This window comes from Mesocricetus auratus, unplaced genomic scaffold, assembly GCF_017639785.1.
Source record: "Mesocricetus auratus isolate SY011 unplaced genomic scaffold, BCM_Maur_2.0 Super-Scaffold_4256, whole genome shotgun sequence".
Taxonomy (NCBI): Eukaryota; Metazoa; Chordata; class Mammalia; order Rodentia; family Cricetidae; genus Mesocricetus; species Mesocricetus auratus.
The window spans coordinates 123782486-123802284 of NW_024429182.1; the positions used below are offsets into that span (position 1 = coordinate 123782486).

General features: G+C 48.3%; 1 long non-coding RNA gene across 2 annotated transcripts; it reads left to right on the forward strand.

Moving 5' to 3' along the window:
* The first annotated feature begins 12333 nt into the window (after positions 1–12333).
* On the forward strand, positions 12334–17693 carry LOC121133560. Of its 2 annotated transcripts, XR_005870447.1 has the most exons (4): positions 12334–14629; positions 15892–16001; positions 16452–16634; positions 17048–17693. It is a non-coding gene; the product is annotated as an uncharacterized LOC121133560 (long non-coding RNA). The 2 variants fall into 2 exon arrangements; XR_005870446.1 differs by having other exon boundaries at positions 15892–16634.
* The last annotated feature ends 2106 nt before the right edge of the window (positions 17694–19799 follow it).

A 19799-nucleotide genomic window follows, 5' to 3' on the forward strand; every position in this document is an offset into this window, starting at 1 on the left:
TCCCTATTAGATAAGTGATAGGAATCGAAAGGAGCCTTAGAAACAGCCCTTGGTCCCCTGGTTACCAAAGAAAGAGAAATGACTAGGTAGAGGTCGCCACGGGTCATGCGCTTCCTTTTTGTGTTTTCTGAGAAGTCACCGCTCCGCTATCTCCCTTCAGTATGGTGCCCTCGGCCCCACAGTTGCCCTTCGTCCTGCCCTCTCACGCGCCCTTGCTCTGACCTTGCTTGATGCCCCTCTACCAAAACCACTGTTAAAGAGCCCCGCACAATTTCCAGCCTCTGTTTGACTTTTCCCTTTTCCCCGGTCCTCCCTGATGCCGTTGCTTCTGTCCTGGACCTCTCAGAGACACTTTGACCCAGAGCCTCAGCATCAGGGCTCTACGTTCATCTGACATATGCTTGGTGTTCTGATTCCCCGATTCCCCTACCCACACAGATTGCTTCTTACCCAAGTCCTCTATCTCCAGATACCTCCACCTGGCCGCTTCTAACCACTTCCATTCATGTGACAAACTCCGCAGCACCAGATAGGCTCACAGCCATCATCTCTCTTGATATTTTAGGACTTGGTTTTTAGTTCTGTGAGCCTGACATAGCACCTACCATTTCCAAAGAGTCACCCAATCAAAACACCCATGTTTCTCGGGCCATCTGTGAATCAGCTGCTTGAAATTGTACGTGCTCCTTGGAGGGAAAGAGAAGGATGCTTGTTGTCCCTGCCCTCAAGGAGCTCACAGTCTAGCGGGGATGGCAGAGGTGCCAGCTCACATGGGACTTGCCCAGTGCAGTGTTACCTGTCCAAGGAGTAGGACAGGAGGAGGCAGTCGGTCATTCACTCTATCCACGGAACTCCTCTTGGAGGCTCAAACCTAGATTTGAAATTACCACGCCCCCTCTTGGAGCAGGGGGTTGTGGGTGCTTCCAGTGGAGGAGGATTTTGCAGGCTGTTTGGTTAAATTTATGAGCCCGATTTTCAGTAACGGGTGCTTGGCTCTTTGAAGCCTGTGCTCCAACAGTCTGCAGATGCAGAGCAGCTGTCGGTGAGGTGGGAGAGAAGCCCCCCAGCCACTTCCTCAGGACTGACTGTTGAAGAAACCAAGGTGCTAAGTGATTTGGCTCACCAAGAAAGAAGAGAGTGGAGAGAGAAAAAGAACCAGTGACCCAGTTCTCAGTGTACTCTTCTTGACCCACGGCCCCATTTCCTGCTTACTGTAGGGTTACTTAGTCATGTGTGGGACATGCTTTAGTACCACTCTTTAGGCAATTTCTGACCATCTATCAGCAACATTGAAGCAGGTAATTTGGTGGGTACATCTTTCTCACACTTTTCAGTTGAAGACTAGCTTCTTTTCAAAAGAGACAGAGAAACATGAGGACCAAGCCTCTCATTTTACAGGTGAGGACACCAAGGCCCTCTGAAAAGGAACCCTTCACTTGAGTCGACATGATCAGATGGGAGATGGAATTCCAGGTAGTCTTTGAAATAGTTTACCTAGGTGTGTGTGTAGTGTGTAGTGTGTAGTGTGTAGTGTGTGTGTGTGTGTGGGTTGTGTGTGTGTGTAGTGTGTGTGTGTAGTGTGTGTGTGTAGTGTGTAGTGTGTGTGTGTGTAGTGTGTGTGTGTAGTGTGTGTGTAATGTGTGGGTGTAGTGTGTAGTGTGTGTGTGTGTGTAGTGTGTGTGTGTGTGTAATGTGTAGTGTGTGTGTGGGGCAAGTTATTGTGCATGTCCCATGTGTTTGGCCCCAACCCACTGGCCACGGATGGAGCTACTCTGCTGCTCAGTTTGGCTCTCTGGGAAGCTGTGAAGGCCTCAAAGGAGCTCGAAATCTGTGACAGCTACTATTGCTTAACCAAAAAGTAAACCGAGTCACAGAGCAGAACGAGTTGTGGGTTGGAGGCTCAAACCTAGATTTGAAATTACCACGCCCTCTTGTTTGTTTTGCGACAGTCTCATGTAGTCCAAACTGGCCTTAAACTCACTATGTGGTCGAGAATGACCTTGAACTTCTGATCCTCCTGCCTCCCCCTCCTGAATGCTAGGATTACAGGTGTGCACCATTATCCAGCTTACCCACCCCATTCCAGGCCTCAAAACTTGGCCCTGAGGTTTGTTGGACAGACCTCAGCCTCCTACCCATCCTGTTTGCAATTCCCCTCCTTTTGAGAAAGTTCTTGCTCTTCCTCTGAGTGTGCACCTATGTAGTCACCAGGTTTCTGCCCCAGGTAGCTGCTGACTCTCTCCCTTTCCTAATCAACCCTGTCCCTATGAAGCCTACCACGACATCCCCTGCTCCGTATAGAATACTGTGCTTTCCTTGAGTGAAGTCTTGACCTTTGCAAAGTCTGAGGCTTCTTCCTGTCTTAGGATGGTCATGCCAGGCTTCCCTACTCACAACTCTGCCTGTAGCATTTGCCATACTGCTTTTGTGTTGCCCCTCATTCCCGAGAGGCACGTGTCTGGAGCAGGGTTCTCAGTGAGTGGCGTGTGCAGTGCTTGCAGCACCGTCAGGTCAAGGGCGAACCCTCACCTCCAGGCACCTCTCTTGGTTTCTGCCACATAGGCCGTGTTTCATCACGTATCTCCATCTTCTGCAAGACTGATGAAAGCCCTGGGCAGACATTTGACTGAGGGGTAAGGGATGGCTTGGGTGGCTCCCAATCCCTTACTTTGAGGAATGCAGAGTGGTCAGGCTGAAGGGGTCTGCTGGGCCCAGAAGTCCCTGTGGGGTCGATCTCCCTGAGATGCGGAAATAAGGAGGCATGACAAGTTAAAGAGTCTTGGAACAGCAGTATCTGGTGTGCAGGGTACAGGAGTCTCGGGGAAGGTCTTTCAGCTAAAGCGCAGGGTGGAGCTTCGCCTGTGACTCCAATTTCTGCCCCCTGTTCTGTGATAGTTCGCTCTCTGTGGAGAAGACGACTCTCTTGGGCAAGGGCTAATCTGGGCTCATCTGGATGACTTCCTGTTTTTTATTTGTTTGCTTTTTAAAAAAAAAACAATTATTTAAGACCTCAGTTAATAAGTGTGAGCAGCTTCTGGACTTTTTCCTTTTGAAAAAAATTAAATGCTAAGTTTATATTACAGATTAAAAATGATATTCTTAAAAATCTCCACTTGACTAGGCAGGGACATTCCAAAATCTTAAAGGCATTTCGAGACGAACCCTTCCTCAAAAAGGGAAGGCTGCTCTCTGAGGATTTCTCAGCACTCTGTGGTTGCCAGAGGAGGAAGAATCTTTTTTCCCAGTGGTACAGGCCCTGGTGTGTTTCCTTAGTCCCAGTAATAGGCTCCCGTGGGCAACACTAATTGGACTTGTTGGCTCACCCAATAAAAAACAAACACACTTCTGCATCATCAAAACCAGAGGTGTCTTTAGAAAACAAAGACCCTGTGCTGCTGACAGGGTCCACACTAGATAGTTCTTGCTTGGCTGGTAAAGGGGTGTCTAGTACTCATTTCTTGTGGTTAAAAGACTCAGATGAATCATTGCCAGTAGCGGCCTGGCCTAGCTCAGCTGCTAAGAACAGATGAATTCTCAGCAGGGACCAGCTGCTTTTGACTCTTTGGGGTTAGGGTGTTTCCGGGCGGCTGTGACTGTGTCAGTACTAACATTGAGGTGGTGGCCGACTTTGGGTCTGGTCTTGATTTTCTTAATCTTCTCCACTGACATCATAACTAGGCCGCTGTCGGCGAGGAGGACCCCTGTGGGAACACTGTTGTCCTGGAATCCTACTATAGATTTTTGTCTCATAGGTTGTTCTACCTTGTTCTCTGCCAACAGTGTTTATCATCTTGCTTTGAAAGAGGGTTGGTGTATGGCGGTTAAGGTCTACCGAGGCTCACAGCAGTAAGGTGAGAGCCTTTGCCTGTGACCAATCTAACTGGCATTCTTGAGCCTGGCCTTTAGCTCTCCAAACCTTTCTGAATTCTGGTAATTGTATGGGGGGTGGCCCTGAACATGGATAAGGTCTCTATGATGGCTACTATCTGCTACATGTTTATAACCTTACATTGGAACTCTACCAGGACCAGGTTACATCTGCTCCTGACTCCTCCTTGGAAGTGTTGGCTAGGTTGGCAGGTGGACTGCCTAGGGCTCCATGATGTCTGGTTTCCCCAGAGTCTAATCTCCCTACCCTTAGAACTTTGTTTTCTTGTTGTAGAGTTATGTTAGTCCTCTTTATGGTGTCAAGCTACTGTTGTATGACAATGCATCCCATCAGCCAGCATCCTCTGAATGCCTGCCACACTGGGAGTTGCCCTTTTTACCAGATCCCAAGGCATTTGTAGACCATTGGCAAGGACCTTCTTACTGGTAGCTAGGTTTCTTAGACCTTAGATTCTCATGGGACTGCCAAAATAAGACCCACTTTTATCCAAGAAAAGTCATCAGCCAAAGACATAGCCTGACCACTATAAGCCGCGAAGACAAAGTAGTGGTGTCCTATTTTGTCTTAACTTTAGAAAGACAGATGTGCTAATGCTATAATCCAGTGAGTGGAAATATCACGTGCTCTTCCCTTAGGTGGCCACCGAGACATTTTCCCGAGGCTTATGTACTTGACCAGAGAGGACCTGGTTCTTTTTGGGGAAGAGAGGATGATGAGGACCAGGATTCACTGTAGAACCAATGGCATGGACCCAGAGGGCTCTTTTGTGTGCTGTTCTGTGTCATTTGGAAATGATTCATTAACATGGGGTGTTAGATGGTTTCTAGAAACTGGTACCTTAATATCCTCTTAAGACCAGCTCACCATATTGTGCCCCTAAGCAACTCTAAGAGTGCTCCATGTGGTAACCTTGTTTTGAATGCTGGCTTGCTGAGGGAGGGTGGAACCGGGGACCCAGGCTGTGAGAAGAGCAGAACTGAGAGGTCCAGCTGGGACCAGAGAGTCCTGGGTCTCTGGCTGTCATGAAACTAGATTGAGGAGGATGAAGGAAGGATTATCCATGGTTTGGGGGGCCCTCACTACCCTGGGAATGACTGTTAATGCCCCACCCAGCAATGCATTGTGGGGAAGGACGGGAACCAATGATTCTGCCCCGGCAAGGGCAGCAGAAGCCTGAAGCTTTGAGGAGGCTTAGGTGGGGGGAAAATCTAAGGGAAGTTCCAGAATACACTAGAAAAGCAGAATCGGAGAGGCAGAGGAAGGGTGTCTGACCTCTCTGCTCCTACCTTTAGAGCTCTGACATGTGGCTACACTGAGCCTCTATTTTCATTTCTCAAGGATCTGTGATGCCAGCCCCAACACACACTCTGGAATGCTGAGCAGGGACCATAGTGAATATCCAAATAATTTGTGCTTTTTTTTTTTAAGAGGACAACCGCTTCTCTCCACTTTTATGGGAATATGCTTCCAGACCCCCATTTTCATAGCTAGTTATACATTCTTTCAAAGTCTCTGCCTAAAGAATCGTGTTCCCATCCCAAGTAGTGTTTGGATCCAGAGAGGACCAAGGGTCCCAGACCCTCTAGTGTACGTTGGGGGGAAAAAGGAAACAGAGTTTCTGCAATTTTTCTTCCCCCACCACCCCTCTCACCTGTGTCAAACCTCAAATACTGTCCAAAAACCCAACAGGGAATACTTGCACCCTAAGGCCTACATATTGTACAATAAAAACCAAGGATGTAGGGTTCCCCCCTTTTTTTTCTTGTGTGTGCCTATGGCCTTGCTAGTTCAAAGAGTGGAGCAAGGTGCTTTTTGTACTGTTGTCACCAGGGGCTCTGGAATATGAAAGTAACCCTTAGAGACATGCTCGCAACTCCTGAGTTCCGTCCTGGAAGTACTGCCACCAGTGCTGGGCCGCAGAAAGCTGGGATTGGGCGAAGTTCTGGAATTTTCACTTGGAGATCAGAATGAGGGTCTTCAAGGTGAGCTCCATGGGCTGGCTGCTCATGCTAGCAGTGGCAGCTTCTGCTACTTGTTTTGCAACCTCCTTAGTACATGCTGAGACATATTCTGTGGAATACTGTCCCTCTGAACAGGCAGAAGAAATTCTCTCATGTATACTATTGTATGTGTTACGACGAACATGTGCATGGTACACCTGTTACCAGTCCACAAAGGTACAGTCTCCAAAAAGGATTATCACCCGTTATTATAGTCAAGGTCACAAGAAAAGACACATAGGGTCCTCCTGTACTCATGATATTTTGCCTTGGAAAGAACAGGCCATGAGTGGAGGCGTTGGGAGGGGCTGGGAGGGAGCACCAACTTAGCAGGCTCGTGGGAGGACACTCAAGAGGAGACTCTCTAGGATCACTTTGTCTTCACTTCCCCTGGCCCGGTCCTCCCCTCTGTGTAGCTGCCAAATAGCAGATCTCCAAAGAGCTGCCTCCCTGCACGCCCTGGACTTGGAGACCATCATAGAGTTGGGTGGTCAGAGAGCCAGGATGGGTGTAGACAGAGAGCAGAAAGCCAGGACTGGGCTAGGATGGAGGGATGCCTCTGGGAGGAAAGGCCAAGCCTGCCGAGCTGTGACCTCGGCTCTAGGACAAGCCCTGTGCGTGGGTTCATTCTGTAAGAGGTGGGCGAGCCTTGTGAAATATAAGAACAAAGGACTGAGAAGTGCATCATCTTGCTTCCATCAACCCTTGAAAACAAAAAGGAGCAATGCTGAACCGTGAAATGAAAATACAGAGGCCCAGGAGTCAAGGAACCACGTGAACTGCTACTCCATTTGCAGAGACATTTGGGGGATGTCGGCTTACGATAGCCACATGCTCGCACTCAGTTATCATTCTTGATACTCGCCCTCATGCTTTCCAAGGGTAAAACAGGACCAAGAACAAGAACTGAGTCCGAAGCACAGACTTGCCAAACCTGAGAAATGACTCAAATCAGACTGAGTAGCATGCTAACAGTGTCCTGGGTGGCAGTCACATGCCTGGGTGTGTTGGGTTTGAGCATAGCTATCACAGTCTAGAGGCCTTCCTTAAGGAGTGTTGGACTCATGATAGGAAGCACCACGGTGGTACTCTTGCCATGGCCTCTTGTCCTGTACTGAATGTCTCTGGGGGACAGTGTGAGTTGTATATGTAAGCCAAGAAAGGCTTACCAATATTAAGTGTGGCCAGCATCATTATCTTAGTTCCCATTAATCCAGGAAAGAAGGGAGTGCAGGTGGCAGGTGTAGGTGTAGTAAAGAGAGGAGGAAAAAGGAAAAGATCCATTTTTAAAAAGCAGGAAAAAGAGAAGGAATTGAACACGTAAGTGATTAGGAAGGTTTCTTGGGAGGCTTTCCCTGGAGTAGCTCAAAGCCTTGGTGAGACTGCAGACAAGGAAAAAACCCTGGTCCATTGCAGGGGTTGGTGATAGCCCTCCCTGGATGGATGACCAGGATTGGGGTTTCCTAGGTGCACCAAAGGGGCATGGGGTCTGAAAGTTGGGAAACGCCTATTGCCCAGTTCTGCCTGGACTACAGAGACCCCCGGCCCTTGTCTGGGGACAGAGGTGTCCCTCCCCACTAGGAGCAAGAGATGGCTAGCTTGTCCTCCCTATCATCTTCCCAGTGCACCTGTTATGAACGTCCCCTGCTTAGTCCCGTCTTCATCCCCCCTCCCTGCCCCCGCAGGACATCTGCTATCAATACCCCATGCTTAGTCTTGCCTTCAGCCCCAACCCCAGGCTTGTAAATATTGACAGGAAGAGAGAAATGAGGTGTACAGAAGATAGCCATGGAGAGGCACGTGTGCTGAGCCCTGTGCAGCTTGCCCCTCCCTGCCCCATCAAACTTTGCTGGGGCAAAAACCCCCACAGTGAAGCCTCTCCCAACGGCCTCTCAAGCAGGGTATGGTGACCCTAGGGCGCAAGGACTCCAGGTTCTGTTCAAACTCACTATTCCTGAAGAGAAGGCTGGCAGACAGGATGCATTTCCTTGCGAATACCAGCTGTACCCTTTATTCACTGTGAGGGTAACACAGAGCAGGGGCCAATTTGTGTTTAGGGAAGAGTCAGACCAAGGAATGGAAGGTCTTTTCTCACCTCATGGAGCAACACTAAGATGGTTCAGTCTGTAGTGTTCTCTTACTCCAGCTTTGTATGTCTGAACTTCTCATGAATGTGTGCAGAGGAACCCCAGGAGGAACACCCAGGCTGGGAAAGACCTTGCCCTGGGAATGGCAAGCTGAGATGCAGCATGTGAGTGGGCCATGGTACATGTAGTCTGTTTCCTTGGGACCCCACAGGGTCTGCTGCCTGGAGGCTGGGGGAAAGGAGCTGAAAGTTTGTGCGGAAGAGGAAAAAGGCACAGTGATTGGGTCTGGGAGTATATGAGGTGAAGCTGTCAATCTCAGAGAACAAGGACAGTGATCCTAATACAGGACTCTGTGGGGGGGCGAGGGCAGGGGGAATCTCAGGAGAGTTTGTCATGGCTAAGTTTGAGCTTCCCCAGGGGAGCTCTCACGTGTGGCAGCATCATTTTGGGGAGGTGTGTCCGAGACAGCTGGTGGGGAGGAGCAGTTGGGGGAATCCAAGGGAAAGAGCAGGGGCTGAGAAACATTGTCCTTTCACGACGTGACATATGCTCATTTTCTTTCAAAACCTTGGTAACTGTTTCTCCCACCTCTCCTATTCATCTATTTCCCCAAGACTTGAATAGTATCGGCTGTGTTCCTTCTGAAGCCTAGGGTGGTCAGGACACCAGTCTTGTGATACATGTGACAAGCATCCAGATAGTTGACCCCCTCTGCTTTTTAAGGTCTGTAACTTAACACTGCATCTCTAAGTAACACTTGGATAGACTCCCACACCCAGTGCTCTCCTTTCCCCATCATGCCCGCCTTCTCTTTTCATGACTTGGAGATACCCTTTTCTTTCAAGAAATTCACTTGAAAGTTTGGAGATCAGTAGCACATCTAGTATTTAATGCACTTAGTTGCAGACGCCAAGTGGACTCTTGTAATAGGCAGACAGGAACAAATTTTGGAGCTGTGGGAGGAAAGGTGCCTTTTTTTGGTACCCAAGGAGTACTGATACCAAACATTGTTGGGCCCACGTTATAGAGAGAAGCATAAGTTGAAGCAGAAGACAGTTTCTAGCCTTCATTCTGTTTCATTCTCATTTTGTGGCCTGTGGACAGTCACATGCCTGTTCTAAGTCTTAGTTTCTCAATTACAAATGGAACGACAGCCCATTTATATTTGGTTTGTAGAATGGTGCACACTTTTGCATATACACAACCTGAACTAATATCTCTGTCACTGGCTGAACCACAATTGAACCTTTGTAAATTTCCTTGTTGGAGAGGATGGATGTTATCTTCTCCATAGCTGATGCTGAAGTCAGGGGCACAGATTCCTTGTTAAGAATGGAGTACAGCACACCTCTGCGCCTCAGTATTACCCATGTGTTACACATGTTCACCACCCTATTATATGTATGTTCTAAGCTACAGCCTTGGTATCGATTATTTATGGCTTTGCCTTCAGCAGCGAGATAAGAAAAATTCAAGTATGAGCTCCAAATGTAACATTTGACAAGACTTCCTGGGCCAGGAGTGATTTGGCTCATGTCTGTGTGTGCCTTGCTTTGCTGGTGGCATTTTGAAAACACCACATCCCTCTGCTTTTAGGCATAGCTAATGAAGCCTCCTTCTGCCTAGAACCCTCTCCCCTTTTCTGTCTCAACTGGGTAATTCTCACCCATCTTTCAGATTTCATCTCCATAGTTCATGGAGAAGACAAAGTAGGTAAAGGCTCTTTTTTGTCTTCACAGAGTATATGCTGCATCTTACAACACAAATCCAGTATTGCCATCGTTAAGTCTCCATCAGGCAAGAACTACTACTCATTTTGCCTGCTATATTTCTTACAGCCCATAATAGGCGCTCAACAAGTATTTGTTGAATGAACGAAAGAATGGTATTTGAAGCTGGTTTTAATTTGTACTGACAGAGAGGCCGGTATCTCGAGACAGAGGCCAACTCTGAAAGAACTTGTTGGCCCAGTGGCTGGGGAAAGAGGCTGAGGGGCTCCACTCCAGGCTTGGCCCTCATCAGAGTCACACAGAGTGACTAGTTTGCATTCCGGCTGATTGGTTCCTTTGAGTCTTCAGCCCCTTGGTTCTCTGCACTTTTCCTTCCCCTCACATGCTCCTAGGCCTCATGTCATTGTTCTCCTTTCCCCACAGTGAACCTCCTCTCCAGCCTTGTGTTTTCCTGGCTGTGGGGCTCGCTGGGGCATCCACATCTCTGCAGGTGCTCTGTAGGGAGTTAGTAAGTTATACCTCCTGCCCCGCTCTGGGCCTCATCTTCAACTGTTACTTTCAACTGCCACCAGAATGTTCCACCTTTAACATTCTCAGGGGTTGCTGTCCTGGTACTAGAGTACCAGAGGGAGCCCAGGGCAGGGTCCAGGTGCCACCTTCCTAATGGGCTCAGCCTTTAGTGTCCTGCAACCTTTCAGAAGTACATAGCTGTTAGCTTTTCTAACCAAAATTTTAAAGACTTTTGACTTTATGTGATCTTTCTGTGATGGCTTCAGAAGAATTTCACTGGATTCTCCTAGTTGAGAAGAAACCTCTGGATGCACTGGCAGAGCCAGCTGAGGACAGTTGTTGACCAAAAGACTGTCTGTGGCCTCACTTGGCCCACCTGCCCGGGAAGCTCTTGACCTCAGGCTGCAGGTGCCCCAGAGCAACCTCCACTTCAAGGCTACACAGAACTTCTGTTCCTCTATCGCGAGCACCGGGGCCTTGGAAGTGTAAAGGCAACGCTGAAGTCTCAGATACTGAAATATGCCATTTACCATGACTTTTCATGTCATTTATCATGACTTTTCCCAGGATGTTGAACACTCAGAACCCCCACGCCCCCCAAATTTAGGCTTACCCAGCTCTCTTCTGAGTTTCTGTTGCTATTGGGAAAATTGCCCCTTCCCGTTGTTATGTCTTTAACGAAGGCCAGATATCTACTACCTGGGAACTAGAGACTATCAGGGGCTGTCTTTGAGTTCCAATGCTTATCCTGCTCGCTTTTCCTCTTGGGCAGGGCGTACTTTGTCCTTTCCTCATTCCTGATGCACCAGGCCTCATCTAGGTGCTGGGAATACACACAAAAGCGCTATGGAAACAGCAATGCGCTCTTTATCCTTGGGGCTTGACCTGGCTTGAATGAGTGTGTATAATAATGGTGACAGCTTCTGGTCCAGAAAAGAAGCTAAGACGCCGTGGAAACTTCCAGACTAAATTCAGTGTTTTCATTTTTATCCTAGAAGACTTGAGGATGCTGTACTGTTGAAGGCTTTTAAGCAGAGGGGATTGTATGATCACATTTCGATTTCCCTGTTAAAGAGGAGATAGTGCTGCCGCCACAAGAAGGCAGGAATGGAGGCTGCTCTTGAAGTCCACAGAACAGGGCAGATGCCTGGGGAAGAAATAAAGTGAAAAAAAAAAAACCGAGGAAAGATGAGTGATAGGGCCAGGGAGTTCTATGCGTCAGAAGCAATGCCTGGGCAGGGACGAGCCTATGCAACACAGTCCTGAGACTTGGGCGTGTTGAGGTGTGCCTTTGACCTCTTTGCTATTAAGGGATGGAAGTTATAGAAAGGGGCCAGCCAGCCAGAATACAGGCATTAGGGAATTACTTGCTTTTGGGTATAATTAGGTCACAGGCCCAGATGAACCTACTGTGTCATACACAGAAAAGCAGGTGCTTTTTGGGATTGGGCAAAGGAGGAGGAACTCTCAAAGGGAGAAGTGTAAGAAAGCCAGGAGAGCAGCAGGGGTACCATTATATCACATCAGAAGGCAAGAGAAAGCCTATCTTTGGCTCCATCCTGATTTGCTTTAGGGAGATGGTGTCGTAAAAAGCCATGTCTCCTTCACTCCAAATGTAAGAGATAGGGAGAGGTTGGTTTCTGCCAAAGGGCATGGGTTCTCTTAGCATCTGGGGACAGAAGGCCAGAGCTGGCTCTGGCAAAGCCTTGTAGATCTGGTGGCAGGGAGAAGACTATCTGGTTGTTAGAAGTAGACACGGAGAAGCCCGAGGAGGTTCAAAGCCTGGTGGCAGCATTTCTTCCTCTGACTGCAGGATTCATGTTGGGGTGAGTGTAAGCCAGGGAGGTACACACTCAAGAAAATAGAAGGGCAGAGGGATTGGAGCTGGGGGATAGTCTGTAGTGGCATGGTAGACATTAAGAAGCTGAACTACGGGAAGAAAATAGGCATTGGAAGCATGCGACAGGAAGGCTGGTGTAGAATGAATGCAGGAAAGGGAAGGAGGAGATGGTTTATCGTGGGCATATCCAGCCCTCTAGACATGCTCCAAGGAGTCTAGGAGTCTAGTCCACGGGACTCATGGAACTGAGATAGGCAGAAAGGTTTGTGTTCCCCCCCCGGCATAGTTTTGTGTTTTTAAAAAGTCAAAAGGAAGAAGATGGAATGAGGAAGACTAGCGAAGGCTGGTCTAGGAAGGGGGCGTGCTGACCAGGCCTGATGGCTGCTACTACCAATGCTAGGCCTCACAAGGGCTTTCTGAGACCCACTTACCAGTCTTAGGAACTACCCAAGTCTTCCAAAGGGTCCTGAGAAACGTGAATGTGGAGAGGCAACCTGAGAGAAGCTTGAAAGGGCCCGTGTGGTCTGTGAGTAAAGAGTCTCCTGTGCAGAAAAAGCAGCCATCTGGCACCTGGCCAGGCATGAGAAAGCTCACGCTAGGAGGGCTGCCTTTAGTCTCTGGATCCACAAGCTGGTCACAACCATTCCAGACAGACCCCGGCTAGAAGTCCCGTTGGGTGACTCTCCTTCCCTGTATCGAGGCGATCCAGTTCTGCAAAGTTGTAGGCTTGAGGCCCTGGCTGCAATAGTGGGTAGCAGGTCAAGGGAAGGGAGAGCTCATATTTTTCAGATCCCCCTTTGGTGTGTGGCTTAGAAAAGCCAGGTATGCCACAAGTGCTACTTGATATTGCCATGACGTCAATAGGTATTGCCCATTTATATGAAATAGTCCTTATGGGCCCAAACCACATCTCCAATTATTGTGACCTCACGTTGCTTATAAAGTTTTATGTCTAAAGTTTAAAAAAAATGAAAGTATTGATAAAATTCCATTTTGGAATCGTACACCAGGAGCTTTTGGAGAAACTGTTTCGCAAGTACGGCTATCAGAATGGAAGGGATACAAAATTAGGAGCCAGAAGGCCACAGATATTTATTGCAGCATCTCTCATGGACTGGGGCTGGTGCGTGGGATGGAGATAGTACTTGTGTGAATAAAGCTGACCATCCTTTTTGAAGAGACAGCCAAAACATGTCTTAAGAATGATGACTAAGGCTGCGGAGGGAGAAAACGGTAGGAACAACAGGATGGTCTTTTATAGAGAGCTCTGATGAGGCTGACAGGAGGCAGGGTGCTGAACAGTCAAATTGGGAAAAAAGGATGTTTGGGGTTATAGAGTAGGTTCTTGGTGGAAAATGATTTTCTCTTAAGGCTTTCTGAGGATACTGTAGGCATCAATGTCCATACTTGTAAAACAAATAGTTCTATCTACCTCCCCAGGTGAACCCACTGAGCTGGTGTGGGGACCCCATGTCTTGAGTCTGCTGCACTTTTGTGGAGCAGAGATACCCAAAGTCCTTAGTGAGGAAGAACTGTTTCTTTTTTCCATTTGTACGTGCAGGGCATTTGATTGCCCTGTATCATATGATGGGACATGTCTGTCTGGGCCAGGTGGTAGGTGACGGTTGTGTTGAGTAGGAAAGACCTAGCAGCTGTGACTAGCAGCCCAAGGGACAGAAGATACGTCTGAGGTTGGGACCCAGCAGGCCAACTTCGAAAGTGATGAGGCAATGCCAGACTTTTGGCAAGCTGAATATCCAGAGATGATTTCAGTGCGGGCAGCTGTTTTAAACCGTGTTCAGTGGAAACCATCCCTTTGGAGATCCTTTCTGAAGAAGGTCATGGTAAATGCCCTCGGTGAACTGCAAAAACAGGAGAGCCAGGCATGCATCCCTCTGGTTGCTCAGAAATGTGGGTTTTCAATAAATATTTGATGAATTGAAGGACATTATAGGGAGATGTCCCAGGGTAGCAGAGCCTGGTGAGCCCCCGGCTGTGAAGGCCCCTGTGGAATAAGTTGTCAGTGGCACTGTGGTGCATGTGCTAAAATGGCCTGAATCCAAAACAGGATTCAGGAGAAGGAGGTGGTCTGTCCCCTCTGAGCTGCACAGTAGAGCATCAATCAAACCAGTCTACATGTCATCCAGGGTTTTTTTTTTTAAGGCAGGGTCACACTATGTAGCCTTGGCTGGCCTGGAACTTGCTATGTAAACCAGGCTGGCCTCACACAGATCCATGCGTCTCTCTTTCTGCTTCCCGAGCGCTGAGATTAAGGTTGTGCACTGCCATTGCTTGACAAGAAACCTGCATGTGCAGACTGTGATAAACCTCACATGGCCAGTGCCAAACCCAGTGACCCTCAGCTGGCCTCTGGAGCTTCAGAACCATGCCTTGTGTGTGCTGATGTCTTGGTTACTGTGAGGAAATGTAGAGAGAAAGAAGCAGCCAGTTGGCGAAGACATTGGCCACTGCTGGATATAGTCAAGTCGCATCCTGATAAACATTTCTCAGCTGTACTTAAAGGGACTGAAGGAAGCAATGGAGAGATGGTCCACTTCTCTGATGGCCTTCAGGTGAGAGGATAGGGGGCTCCTCTTTAAGGAAAGGGTATAGGAAGAGAGATGGGGGGTCTATTTCATCCAAGAAGGGAAGACAAGGAAGGGGAGGAGTCTACATTTGAAATGAAGTTTGGTTGACACCTGTTTCTGTGAGTAATTATTCACTCATTCTTTGTGTCTTTCACATAATGTATCTCAATTGCATTCATCCCCCTGTCCCTTTGTATCTGCCCTCCCCCTCCCCCCTCTGCCCTCCCCCCCTCGACACTTTCCTTCCCCCAATAAAATTTAGGATAAAATAAAAGAGGGGGGAAGAAAATCTCATCATGGGAGCTGTGGTGTAACATAGAGAAACACACAGCAAACCCTTTAGTCCATATATCTTTACTTGTAAGTGTTCATTGCAAAGAGTCACTAGTCTGGTTCAAGGCCTCTGGTTTCTGCTGGACAACCGATACTGAACTCTTACTGTGACTTTTCTTGGTCAATCTGTTGTCCTGCATGGTGAACATCCCGCAGCTTTGGGTTTGTGGCACTGGCCCCCTCACGTGCTCCAGTAGACTGTAGATGAGGTGGATGTTGGGGTGGGCCAACTCATAGCCATGGCTCCAGGACTGGGTAGCTGTAGGGCTGGCCTTCCTGGCTCCCACCTTCCTCTGCTACCACCAGGGTGAGCTCTCCAGTACTGCCCCAGCTAGTTTACCCCATGCAGCAATGAACAAGGAATGGGGCCAATCTCCCTGGTTTCACACCCTTGGGGCCAGCTCTCTAGCTCACCTGCATCTGCATCACCAGGACCAGCTCTACTGTGCTGCCCAGGCGAGGTGCAGAGGCCACTCTCTTGAGTGCTGCAGCTGGTGAGGGGCAGGGACAGCTCTCCCACTCTTATAATCTCAGGGCTCGTTCTCCCAACTGCCAGCATCTTTCCCTTACCCATACCACTATATGGCAGATGAGCTCGCGAACACTTTTAATAGGATCTGTGTACAGTGTTTGCTTTAGCTAAGTGAGCCGATGGCTTTTGCAGTTGTACAGGAAGGGAAATGGGAGATGACTGAGATTACTGAGGAGAAAGCAAAGGGTCTGAAGAGAGCTGCAGACTGCGTCCCCAGGGCATACGCCAAAGGTCATGCTTCAGCGTGCTGAAAGGCCAAATGCCGGCAGTAGCAATCATGAGGAAGGTTTGGGACACTTGAGTCGCGGAGGCCAGGGAGAGGAGGTATCAGGATGGTGGAAAGGAGCACCACTTCTTAGTTCCCTTTTCCCTGTTTCCTCAGAGCCTCAATGGGTGGTGATGCTTTGGACCCAACTGAAAGCGCTGTTCACAGGAAGCCATAATGGAAGGATTCTGGCATCGTGTGGAAGGAAGACATCAAGTCACGGAGTGGTTAGTACTTCCCAAATGCACCGATGTGCCCAACAGCATCCAGTCAAAGGGTAGCAGCTTTGCAAAGAAATTCTGTCTTTGGATTGGTGTTTCATTGTTTTGGAAGAGCAGGTGACACCAGCCTAGAATAAAGGACGAGTAAGTAAAATAAGGGGACAGGCACTTGCAGTTAAGACTTCACAGCATGTTTTAAACCTGAAGTTATTGGAACAGTATGAAGCTGATGGTAAAACAGCGGCCACAGAAAGCCCAGACACAGTCTGAGCTTCACCTTAAGTGCTGTTGGAGGCATGGGTGCTTCCAGTTGGATCCTGAGCAGTACAGATGCTGGAGCCAGAGACTGCCTCCATTGATTGCCAGCATCACGCAAAGGCTGGGATGAGGGCATGATCGAGCGGAGGACCACTGACCTTCCACATGTCTCCTCGTGTTCTCTGTCCTATCACACAGTGTTCAGCACCTAGGAATTATGATATTCCCATAGCCGGTCCCCTCAAGTTTGCCAAGAGAAGTCTGCATGATGATCTTTGTATTCTTCAAAGGTGTGGTGAGAAAGGCAAAATTGAGTCTGTGGGACACCTCATCTTAAGCCAGGCAACAAATGCCATGGCTCCAACTTCAGCCTCACTGAATGTAAGTAAGCTTTTTTTTTTTTTTTTGTGGAAGGTCATGCCTGTTCCCCCTCCCACCCCCCCAATCCCCTCACCGCTCCCAACCAATATGTAGCTTATAGTGTAACCTTTCATGTTTGAAAGTGGCTTTATCTAACGAAGATGCCATTTCCAGGTCGGTAGGACAAGAGCAAATCATGAAGGGACTTGCTCAGAAATGTCCTAGTCGTCCCCACCCCCAACCCAGTGACTATGTGGGTGCTGGATAAGGCCTGTCCTCAACTCCAAAAAACAACATAAGGGTAAAGCAGTGAGTCTTTGTCTTCCCTTTCTGTAATGCAGAAAGGCTCAGAATACCCAAATCTTCACATTCTGGTTTCTTCTCGCTTCACAGTTCCCTCTTCAGCTCATGTCTCCCTCTTCTTGTATCTGCAGGCAGTCGGGGAAGCAAGCTGCCCTTCAACACTCTGAATGTGTCCTCAAGCCAGCCAGCAACTCATTGGCAGTCAAGTCTTAGCGTCCACAGGGTGCTAAGATGTAAACGGAACTAGCCAGGCCTTTGCCATGTGTCACAGTGATGTCACAACGATGGCTTCTTATCCTTTGTTCAGCAGCACTGTGCTCATTTCCTCCCGAGAGAGCATCAGAACGGGTTTTGCCGTCCATCCCAACCAGCATCCTGTTTGGGATTATGGGCCCATTTTCAAGGGAGATCAAAACCTTCTCCCTAGCTTTTCCCATCTGTGACTGAGTCCATCTTGCAAACACCTCAAAACCTTCTACCTCTTATCATTGCATCCTAAAGCCAGGTCTGCATTTTTAGATATTTGTTCCCACAGCATCCCATTTCTAGCAACCAGTTTGTTTTTATTATGCCTGGGCTGCTGTCAGAAGAATAACAAAGTTGTTTATCAACAAGAATTTATTTGTTTGTTTGCTTGTTTATATATGTCAGAGGCTGGAAAATACAAGGTCAAGGGGCCAGCAGTCTTGTATTTTGGTGTCTGGTTCACTGTTTTTTTTTCAAGACAGGGTTTCTCTGTATTGTTTTGGAGGCTGTCCTGGAACTAGCTCTGTAGACCAGGCTGGCCTTGAACTCACAGAGATCCGCCTGCCTCTGCTTCCCGAGTGCTGGGATTAAAGGCGTGTGCACCAATGCCCGGCTTCCACTGGTTTTTTATTTGCCTGCCATCTTCTTGTATTTATGGGAGAGTGTGAGAGCATCTCTCTCATGGCTGCTTTGATGAGGGCAGCATCCCCACTGTCAGATTACCTCCCTAAGGACCCACCTTCGTTGCTATCACATTAAGAATTTGGGGTCTAGCATACACATTCTGAAAGTGATTCAAATGCTTAGTTTGTAGTATGAAAACTCAAAGTCTGGTTCTTTGACTATAATCATCATGGCATTGTGTATTTGGAGCCTATCAGTGTAGTTAAACTCAGGGTTATATAGTGCTTCAAGGACTGAGGCCATGTACAGCATCCAATGCAAGCTCAAATGATGCTATACTGCCCAGCATTTAACTCTTAGGGTTTGTACAGATGAGTCTGTTTACACAAACTATGTGTGCATCGGTCTGTCTGCCTTCTCTTAGCCCCTAGCCCCAGAAATACGCTCAAGTTTAGCATTTGCCAATGTACATTGGTGGTTGTTTCTCTGGCCGACTCCCCCAGCTTGTAGTAGGTATTTAAATATTGCTTTGAGATGTTTCCCAAACCTGCATTTCTGTTGATGTGACTAGGAGGTTTGCAAGCTATAGTCTGTACCACAAACTGCATCTAAGGTGTGTGTGTGTGTGTGTGTGTGTGTGTGTGTGTGTGTGTGTGTGTTTTCTCTCCCTTGGAATTTTATGGCTAGGCTCTCTATGCCTGGGCCATGGTCTCCATCCACCCAGTTTCCCTGGGCTCTTGTTACTGGGGATTTTGGTACTCGAATGGAATGGGGCTGGGGGATGATCCTCATGCTCACTTTAGGGCAGCTGTCCAGTATCCAAGGTAGTAAGTATTTGGGTGGGTCCTGACTGCCTCATTAAGTGGCACTGAAGGGTGAGGGTTAAAATCTATTTTTTTTAAAGGAAACAAAGCAACTTTACTTCTTGTGGCAAAAAAACAAAAACAAACAAAAAACCCAACAAAAAAAGCACCAGCTATGGGTTTTCTTACTGAGCTAGCTTTATGCACTGAAAGAAATTGCCAACCGGTGTTCATTTTCTGTGGTTGCTCTTGGTTAGTCTCTCTCTCTCTCTCTCTCTCTCTCTCTCTCTCTCTCTCTCTCTCTCTCAATCTGTAATTCGGTAGGAAGGCATGTTGGCCTTACCATTTTCAATTGAAGATATGATCTGAGGTCCTAACAGAAATATGGATGCCAGTTTCTGCACAGAGAGGCTAGAGGTGGTGTGGGGGGAGGGGACTGGAGGGACACAGAAGAGTCTCACAGAGGAGAAGATGGCTTCCAGTGTTGGTGATAGTGAGCTTGTCCCCAGGAGGCAGTATGACTCCCTCCTTTTACGGAACAGCTCCTCTGAGGGATGTGATGCTGGTGGGTCTGTGGAACCTACACGTCCCCACCTTGGGGCTGCCACCATCTCTGTTTTCATAATTCCTGCTGTTTGGAAAGCAAGTGGTTATGACTGGGCTTGGGGTGGGGTGTCTCCTCAAAAGTCGAATGTCTTATGATTTGGGATAAGCCAACTGACAGAACTTGTCTCAACCTCTTGGGGGATCCTTGAGTCACCGGGCACATGGACCTCGCAGAAGTGAGGCTCATGACCACAGGGCATGAAGAAAACCCAGGCTATTTAAAAAACGTGTTTGTGTTTAAAAGGAAAAACACAACTTTGCAATGTGTGCCGTGAAAACATTCCCAGAGTGAGACGAGGAGACATTGGCAGCCAAGGGAGGCAAATCTGTTCTAGGACATTGTGTGTGTGTGGGGGGGGGCACACACTTCACTTCCAGGCTCCACCCCATTCCTGACCCTGTGACCACCCCCCAGCACCCCCTGCCAGCTATCTTAGGAGAAGCAGCTCACCACTTCTCATCCTTAGGGTGACAGAAGAAACATCAGCTCCAGTTTTGCATTAGCTTTAAAAAGCCCAGTGAAAGCCCATCTGGAGCTGTCTGGAAAAGGGAGGAGTCCCATCATCAACATAGCGGTAGCATGGCTTTCTCTGCTTGTTAATGC